This window comes from Akebia trifoliata, chromosome 13, assembly GCF_017979445.1.
Source record: "Akebia trifoliata isolate Shusen 1 chromosome 13, ASM1797944v1, whole genome shotgun sequence".
NCBI lineage: Eukaryota > Viridiplantae > Streptophyta > Magnoliopsida > Ranunculales > Lardizabalaceae > Akebia > Akebia trifoliata.
Genome location: NC_141387.1, coordinates 32,842,223 through 32,851,919, shown reverse-complemented (window position 1 = coordinate 32,851,919; position 9,697 = coordinate 32,842,223).

Here is a 9,697-nt window from a genome sequence, read left to right as displayed (position 1 = left end):
CCACTCTAATTATCTTAAGCAAGCTTACTCCTTACTTCGGTCTCGGTTTCAGGCCTACAAAAAAGGATATTGTCGATATGAACGACAAAAAGAAGGAACTCCGATTAGCAAGACGAAAAAATCAAGAGCCAAATATCTGGAATTTGGGTAATGTTCCCCACATCAGTGTCAATTTTCCTAGGTCGCAAGCCAGACCCAACAGTCTATCAGAACCACTGCCAACTGATGAGTGTCTCCAAACACTCAATTATACGCACATTTTCTGGATATTTATCTTGATTTTTGTACCTATTTCTCTATATTAAGATAATAATAATGATAAGCCTCAAACCACCACGTTGCATGTTAATTAGACTTAATTATATATAAATAAATTCATTTACTAGATAAATCTAGTTACGTGTGTTTCTTGTGCAGAAAATCAACAATTTGGAATCAAAATCTCAAGGCAAAAGCATTTAGGCCCACTTTGGAATGCCCTAACACTTTGGAATGCTCTAATCCTTTGGAATGCCCTAATCCTTAACTCATATTCTCCTCTTTTGTCTTTTTATGCAAAGAAAAGTGGAGGCTACTTTTAGACTCTTCTACACACATTTTTCTCTATAAATAGAGCCTTCATTTCTAGAGAAAGGGTCCCATCTTGATTCTCTTATCTAAGACTCCTTTAATCTAAGGCTCTTAGCTTATTCTCTTATTTTTTGTATTTTCATTTTCTAGTTATTTTCTTTTGGTTAAATAGTCTTGTAAGAAGTAGAAGAAAAAGAAGTTGTAATTTTCTCCATGAAATAAAGAAAAGTTCTTTCATCTCTTATCTTCCCTCTCTTGCAATGACATTAGGCTAAGTTCCCCTCCATTGGAGAGTGGAAAAGCCTAAAGCAAGTTCTTGTGTTATTTCTAATTTCATGCCTTTCTTTTATTTAAAATGCTTATGAATTCTCTTTAAGTTTCTTGCACATTTTATTCTTAATATAGATACTTTATACTTAGATTAGATCAATATAAAGTATGCTTAAACTAGATAATTGGTAGTAGGAAGTTTTCAAAGAATTCTACTTTGTTTATGTTCCTTTATTTCATTTCATTTGTAAAACTTTCCGATCTAAGGAGCTAACACCAAGTCCTTACGATTGAGTTATAAAAAGGCTAGAAACTAGGAATTGCTCATCAAAATATTTTAAGTTGATCCACCTCCAATGGTGTTTTAATTTCATAAGTTTACTTGCTTTTAATTTCATTTACTTTAGTTTATTTTCTAACAATTTTACATTTTCTTATAAGTTCAAAAATACAAAGAAAAACAGTTTTAATTCCTTTTAGTTAATTTGAATTTTATCTTCTTAGCTTAACTCTATTCCTCCTTTCTCTTGGGTTCGATCCCCTACTTGCCCCACAAGTAAAGTAAAAATAAGATTATTATTAACTCCGGTGAGAAGAACAACGATAGTCTCATCAAAATTTTGGCGTCGCTGCCGGGAAAAGGTAAAGGTAGTAGTGGTAAGTTTTGATTTAAAATTTATTTCTTTCATTTTTATTTTATTTTATTTTATTTTTTAATTTCTTTCTATAAGTTCAAGTGTTCTTGAGGTTTTAAGAGAGAAGAAAGAAGAAAAAACATTGAAAAAAAAAGTCATTCCCGTTTTCTTTTTTACCCTTGACAGTAGAACTTAAACTGATTGTAACTTTCTACTCCGATCTTCGATTATCTATTAGTGTATATATATTTGGGGTAGAACAAAATTTTCTATAAAATATGACAAAGTCAGCAAGATTGTGGTAAGTCAGATTCTATTTTTGAGTCCATTTACTATCATTTCTGCTAACATTTCTGTTTTGCTCCTTGTAGGTGAACATTTTTTTCTTCTTTTCTTTCAATTTCCTTTAATCTTTAGTTAGGTTTATTTTTCTGTTTTAGAAACTCTTGTATAAGATTTCTTGTAATTTTTTTAATTATCCAAGAAGGCTTGGATTGTAATAGACTAAGGAATGACGATGGGTGGGCAATACCGTCACGGCTCCTTAGGTTCGCACACCAAAATTGGAGTTGGTGGCCTAAGTCAACTCAAACCGTCTTCACCCCGTCTAGCACGGGAGGTAATCTTGAAACACTCATGCCTCTCTTTACTAGTGGATTACTCCTTGTCTTTGTATGTTATTTTTCCAATTTGCACATACTTGGAATAATTAATTAAGTAGTAAAGAGCATCCCTCTCTTAGGGATGGCATGATAAGATAAGGATTGGAAGTCATTAGCAATTCCTTACTCTAATTAGGATAATCAACTCACTAGTCATCCAATCAAATTAATTAAAATCAATTAGACTTGATTATATGGCCTACGAGCTCAATAGGAGAAATTTCGCTTCAAGTTGTGCCAATTGCGCTTCTTGGTCATCTTTTGTATCTAGTAAGATCTTGCCCTTTGAGGAGATAGACTCAGTCTATTCAAGAAAGGAAGGTATTTAAGCGTGCCCTTGCTTATGCATTGTGCGCCTCCTCCGATCTGGAGATCCGAATGATTCAAACTTGACTTCATAGAACCGAGTTGGAAGGCTAGTTGCGCTATTTCTACCCAGTTAGGAGCTGTCTAGCTTTAGGCAACCTATCTAGGTCCAGTCTTTTCTTTTTGTGATTGTTTGATCGACTTTGTGATTTGCATGCTTGGTAGACGTTCACAAAACGTGTTAGAACCATTTGATCCTGAGATCGAACGTACCATCAGTAGGATACACAAGACACCATCAGTAGTTATGATGGGTGATCGAGAACGAACTCTCAATGAGCTCTTCGCTCCAGCTTCCGCATCTCCTCCTACGTGCATTGTTTTACCATTAAACAATGCACCTCAGTTTGAAATTAGGGCTGCCACTATTAATATGCTCCCTAAGTTCTACGGTTTAGAACGTGAACAACCTTACACCCATCTTAATCGATTCTTGACTATATGTCAAACTTTTAGAAATCAGAATCTAGATGAGGAGAGTATCAAGCTTATTCTGTTCCCGTTATCCCTTGAAAATCACGCAGCTGCATGGTTGAACTCCCTAACTCCCAATTTCATATCTACCTGGGATGTTCTATCCAAGAAATTTATGGTCAAATTCTACCCCGTGACCAAAATTGAGAAAATGAAGGACTCTATTAAAAATTTTAGAGCCATCCTGATGATGAATTTTCCCAAACTTGGGAAAGATTCAATGATTTATTGGTTAAGTGTCCACACCATGGCATTGACAAAGCACAGTTGGTGCAAAGTTTTTATAGAGGATTAATAATGAATCAACGTACCTTAGTCGAGTCTATGCATAAGGGTCAGTTCATGAACTAGACTCCCAACCAAGCGTACGATTTCCTCGTAGAGTTAGCTGAGAGTGTTCAAAATTGGAGTACTAATCAGGAAGATTTTGATAGAGACGATCCAGTTTGGAAGACAGGCATGTATGAGATGAAGGCAGACCCTGATCTCAAAAATGTCATGTCTAGTCTAGTGAGTGGGATGAATAATCTTACGAAGAAATTAGATGCCTTTACCATCTCAGCATCCAAACCTCACCTAGACCCTCGTACAATTTCGCAAGTGATTGTCGAACCGAGTTCTTTGTACGTCATATGCGACGGCAACCACCATTTGGTCGAGTGTTGTCCCACTTTGCCTCAAATCAAAGCTGAACAAGCAAATGCGATTAATGGCTATAGTACTTTTAGGAGGCCAACTCCAAACTCTTTTAGCCAAACGTATCACCCAGATAATAGGTTCCATCCTAATTTCTCATACAGACAGAACGAACCTATTCAATCTAGTGGTCTGTCAAATTACAATAAGAGTTTTCCTAGGCAATCTGGTTTTTCCACAAACCAAGCCATTGTTCCTCAAGTCCCTTATCAATCCCAACAATCTACAGATTGCAGAGTCATCATACCAGATCCCAAGACCAATTACCAACAGCCTGCCCAACAATAGTCGTCCTTAGAATCTAAGATTGCCGAGTTGATGAGGTAGCAACAACAATTCATCCAAACTCAACAACAAACCCATCAAAATCAAACTCAGATTAACCAGGTCACTGCGCAATCTATAGCTAAGATGGAAGTTCAGTTGGGACAGTTAGCTCTCTCCTTGAGTGGGAGAGAGAAAGGTCAATTTCCTAGTCAGACAATCCCTAATCCTAGAGGTCAACCTTTGATTCCAAACGGATCAAAAGGTCAATACGAAGTAGGAAGCCATTTTGGAGCTCCACAAGACTCAGTCCAGGCTATCCACACCTTGCGTTCGGGAAAGAAGGTGGACAACAAGGTCCAACCTATTGACACGGGAGAAAAAGTCCTAGAAAAGAACAAAGTTCAAAAAGAAGCCATAGAGTCTCCAACAGAGAAGGAGAAAGATTTGGAAAACCGTCCTATCATTTTGCCAATTCCAAAAGCTCAATTTCCCCATCACCTTAGAGATTCTAAAAAAAGTAAGCAGTTTGAGGGTGTCTTAGAAGTCTTCCAAAATGTGCATATCAATATCCCATTCCTAGATGCCATTAAGCATATACCTTCTTATGCGAAATTCCTAAAGAATTTGACCACAGTTAAAAGGAAAACACCGTTTCCTCGGGAAGCTATCATGGCAGCCCAAGCTTCGTCGCTCATCCAACAAACGATTGCATCAAAATTTAAGGATCCTGGATGTCCGACAATTTCTATTCATATTGGAAATCAAGTGGTCGAAAAATGTCTCTTAGACTTAGGGGCCAGTGTGAACTTTTTACCATATTCGATTTATAAACAATTAGGTTTGGGGGTTTTGAAACCCACAGATATCACGTTGAGTCTAGCCGATAGGTCCATAAAAATTCCAAAGGGTATAGTTAAGGACGTGATAGTTAAAGTCAAAGATTTTTATTTCCCTGTTGACTTTGTTGTCTTAGACACAGAGCCAGTCATCAATTCGAATAGTCATATTCCTATCATCTTAGGACGTCCATTCTTAGCCACGTCTGATGTAGTCATTCGTTGTAGAAACGAAATTATGACTTTAGCATTTGGGGATATGAAAGTGAAACTGAACGTCTTCCACAATTTTCAAGGAATTGATGTAGATGATGGTATGGAAGAAGTGAACATGATAGATACGCTAGTCAATCAAACGTATCAAGAATTAGGGTACTCTGATCCCCTAACAAAATGTTTGGCTCACTTTGGCCTTGACTTGGACGTAGAAGAGTCTATAAGAAAAGTCAATGCTTTGCTTGAATCCGTTCCACTCTTAGATTCTGTGCGGTGGCACGTAAAAGCTGAAAGTCTTCCTATGCACACATCCAATCTTGTTCCTTCTCATGTCGAGCCTTCAAAATTGGAACTCAAGTCTCTTCTAGAAACCTTGAGATATGCATTTCTTGGCAAGAATCAAACCTTGCCCGTGATCATTTCCTCTCACCTCAATAAAGTGCAAGAGGAAAAGTTGTTAGGATTATTAAGGGAACATCAAGAAGTTATTAGTTAGAGCATAGCTGACATCAAGGGAATTAGTCCATCTGTGGTGATGCACCACATTCGTTTAGAGGATTTTGCTAAACCTTCCTTAGAACTTCAGAGACGACTAAATCCTATCATGAAAGACGTGGTTCGGATGAAAGTGATGAAATTGCTAGATGCGGGTATTATCTATCCTATCTCTGACAGTCGTTAGGTGAGTCCTATACAAGTAGTTCCTAAAAAATCTGGTATCACTGTGGTAGTGAACCAAGACAACGAATTAATCCCCACTCGAGTCCAAAATGGATGGAGAATGTGTATCGATTATAGGAAACTCAATTCGAAGACTCCTAAGGATCATTTCCCCTTACCTTTTACTGATCAAATGTTAGAGTGTCTAGAAGGACATTCTTACTATTGCTTCTTAGATGGTTATTCTGGGTACAACCAGATACCTGTTGCTCCAACCGATTAAGAGAAAACAACTTTCACCTGTCCCTTTGGAACTTTTGCGTATCGTCGCATGCCTTTTAGATTGTGCAATGCACCCACTACTTTTCAACGATGCATGATGAGTATATTTTTCGACATGCTAGAAAGATATCTCGAAGTGTTCATGGACGATTTTTCAATTTTCGGACCAAGTTTTGAGAAATGTCTCCATGACTTGACTTTAGTCCTTCAACGTTGTAAAGAGGTCAATTTAGTCCTCAATTGGGAAAAATACCATTTCATGGTAACATCGGAGATTGTGCTAGGGCACATTATTTCTGCTAAGGGAATTAAGGTAGATAAGGCAAAGGTAGGTCTAATTGAAAAATTACCACCTCCTAAAACGGTCAAAGAAATTAGGTAATTCCTAGGCCCTGCGGGTTTTTATCGTAGATTCATTAAAGATTTCGAGAAAATCTCGAAGCCTTTATGTGAGCTATTGGGAAAGGATGTTCCTTTCAACTTTTCAGAGTCATGTCTTTTTGCGTTCAACAAGCTCAAGTCCGAGTTAACCTCGGTACCCATTATTCCACCTTCAAACTGGGGCATTCCATTCGAAGTTATGTGTGACGCTTCAGATTATGCAATAGGAGCTGTTTTGAGTCAGTGAATTGAAAAACAACCTCATGTTATCCAATATACTAGTAAAACCCTTAATGATGCTCAACTTAACTACTCTACAACAGTGAAGGAAATGCTAGCAGTGGTATATGCCGTTGAAAAATTTTGCCCCTACCTCATAGGATCTAAATTTGTGATCTACACAGACCACACAGCATTGAAGTACCTTCTATCAAAGAAAGATGCTAAAGCAAGGTTAATCCGTTGGATTCTACTTCTACAAGAGTTTGATCTTGAGATCCGAGACAAAAAGGGGCAGAAAATGTCGTAGCTGATCACTTGTCTAGGATAGTTAATAAGCCATCCGAGGAATCCTTACCCATCTCTGAATCCTTTTCCGATGAGCAACTTATGCAAATCTCTCAAGCCAATGCTCCATGGTATGCGGACATTGTCAACTACCTATTTACAGGTCAATTCCCAATCGAAATGACTAGTTAAGAGAAACTTCGACTTCTGTCAAAAATAAAATGGTATTTCTGGGATGAGCCATACTTATTTAAGTATTGTCTCGATCAAATCATTAGACGTTGTATTCCAACCTGCGAGCAAGTCAGTATCCTAGAGTTTTGTCATAATCATGCCTGCGGAGGGCACTTTAGTGGTAAGAAGACCGCCATGAAAATCTTACAATGCGGTTTTTTCTGGCCTAGTATTTTTCGTGATGCCCACGAGTTTAGCAAATCTTGTGATAGATGTCAGAGATTAGGAAAAATCTCTAAGAGAAATGAAATGCCTCAAAATCCTATCTTGATCATCGAAATTTTTGACGTGTGGGGTATAGACTTCATGGGACCCTTTCCTATCTCCCAGGGTTACTAATACATCCTAGTTACCATTGACTATGTGTCAAAATGGGTCGAAGCTGTGGCATGTAGAACTAACGATCACAAGGTTGTGATAAAATTCATCAAGGAGACGATTTTTTCAAGATTTGGTACTCCACGAACTATCATAAGTGATGGTGGCTCACATTTTTACAACAAGATATTTGCTGCGTTGATGAAGAAATACCCCAATCTGACAAAAATCAATCGGAAATCATCACCAACCAAATTGCCCAACAAATCACTTTCACATCTCATCCGCCCCCTTAGAGAAGGGGAGATTCTGAACAATTGGGAGGAATTCCCTTTAACCCTTGAGGCTACCATAGCCTAAAAAAAAAACGCCGTTAGGCAACATCAATTTGCCCAAGGATCATAACGAGCCATCGTCTTCGGGTAAATACTGTTTTGAGGGCTCCTTATCTTTACTAATGCATGATTATTCTTCTTATTTCAGATGTCCGGAAAATAGTACTCAAAAATTAAAAAAATAAAAAATTCTTCAAAAATCAAAAAAAATAAAAAAGTCTTTAAAAAATAAAAAAATCAAAAAGCTTTCAAAATCTCAAAAAAATAGATATATTTCAAAAATAAAAAAAATGAGTTTTCTCAGAATTTAAGGGATTTGTCTCAATCGAATAGATCTTTGGACATAACAGAATGTGAAAAGGATGAGTATGACTTCGATCTCAAACTTGACTTCGATCTCATGGGAATTGAGGAAGAGTCCGAGAACGAAGTGGGATACCCTCCTAAAGAAATCAAAGACCTTCTAGAACGACATGAAAAAGGTGTTCAGCCAAATATTGAGGATACAGACTCAGTTAATCTCGGCACTGAAGATGACCCGCGTGTTGTAAAAATCAGAGCCTTGTTAACCCCTCAACAAAAGAAAAAAATGATTGAACTACTGTGTAACTATCAAGACATTTTTGCCTGATCCTACAAAGATATGCCTGGTTTAGACACAGACCTTGTTGTTCATAAGCTGCCAATCGCTCCTAGGAGCAAGTCGATCAAGCAAAAGTTAAGAAGACTAAAGCCAGAATAGACACTCAAAGTCAAGAACGAAGTGATGAAACAGTTCCAAGCAGGATTTCTCGCAGTCTCCACATATCCCGAATGGCTAGCCAATGTCGTTCTGGTTCCAAAGAAGGACGGGAAAGTACGAATGTGTGTCGACTATTGGGATTTGAATAAAGCTAGTCCTAAGGACGATTTTCCATTACCTCATATCGACACTCTAGTCGATAGCACAGCAGGACACGGCATGTTCTCATTCATGGATGGTTTCTCCGGGTACAATCAGATAAAAATGACAGAAGAGGACCAAGAAAAGACAGCATTCATCACACCCTGGGGCACTTTTCATTACAAAGTTATGCCGTTCGGGCTTAAAAACGCAGGGGCAACCTATCAACGTGCAATGACGACTTTATTCCACGACATGATCCAAAAGGAAATGAAAGTCTATGTAGATGACATGATCACTAAATCAGGCATAGAAGAAGATCATCTGGTAAATCTCAAGAAACTGTTCGACAGACTAAGGAAATAAAGCTTAAGGCTCAACCCGGTTAAGTGTGTATTCGGGGCAACGTCAGGCAAACTGCTGGGCTTTATCGTCAGTAGAAGATGCATTGAGATAGATCCAGCAAAGACCAAGTACATTCTTGAAATGAAAGCACCGGTATTAGAAAAGGATGTCCGAGCATTTCTGGGTAGAATACAGTATATCAACAGATTTATCGCACAACTCACGCCTATCTGTGAACCAATATTTAAGCTGCTCAGAAAAGATATGCCAAAAGCATGGAACCAGGATTGTCAAGAAGCCTTTGACAAGATAAAGAAATATTTGCTTAATCCGTCGGTCTTGATTCCTCTTACGCCAGGACGACCCTTACTGATGTACATCTCGGTGCAAAAAACGTCTATGGCTGTGTACTGGGACAACACGATGAGTCAGGTAGAAAAGAACAAGCCATTTACTATCTCAGCAAGAAATTAACTGATTATGAGGTAAAATATTCGGCATTCGAGAAGACTTGTTGCGCACTGGTCTGAGCATCTCAACGACTACGCCACTACCTCCTCAGCTACTCGACCAAGCTCATCGCTCGAATGGACCCTCTCAAGTATCTCTTTGAAAAGCCAGCACTAACGGGTCGTATTGCGAAATGATAATTACTATTATCTGAGTTTTACATCACTATGTCACTCAAAAGGCCATCAAGGGGCAAGTTATTGCCGACCATTTAGCCGAGCATCCATTGCTTGATTTCGAACCATTGAAG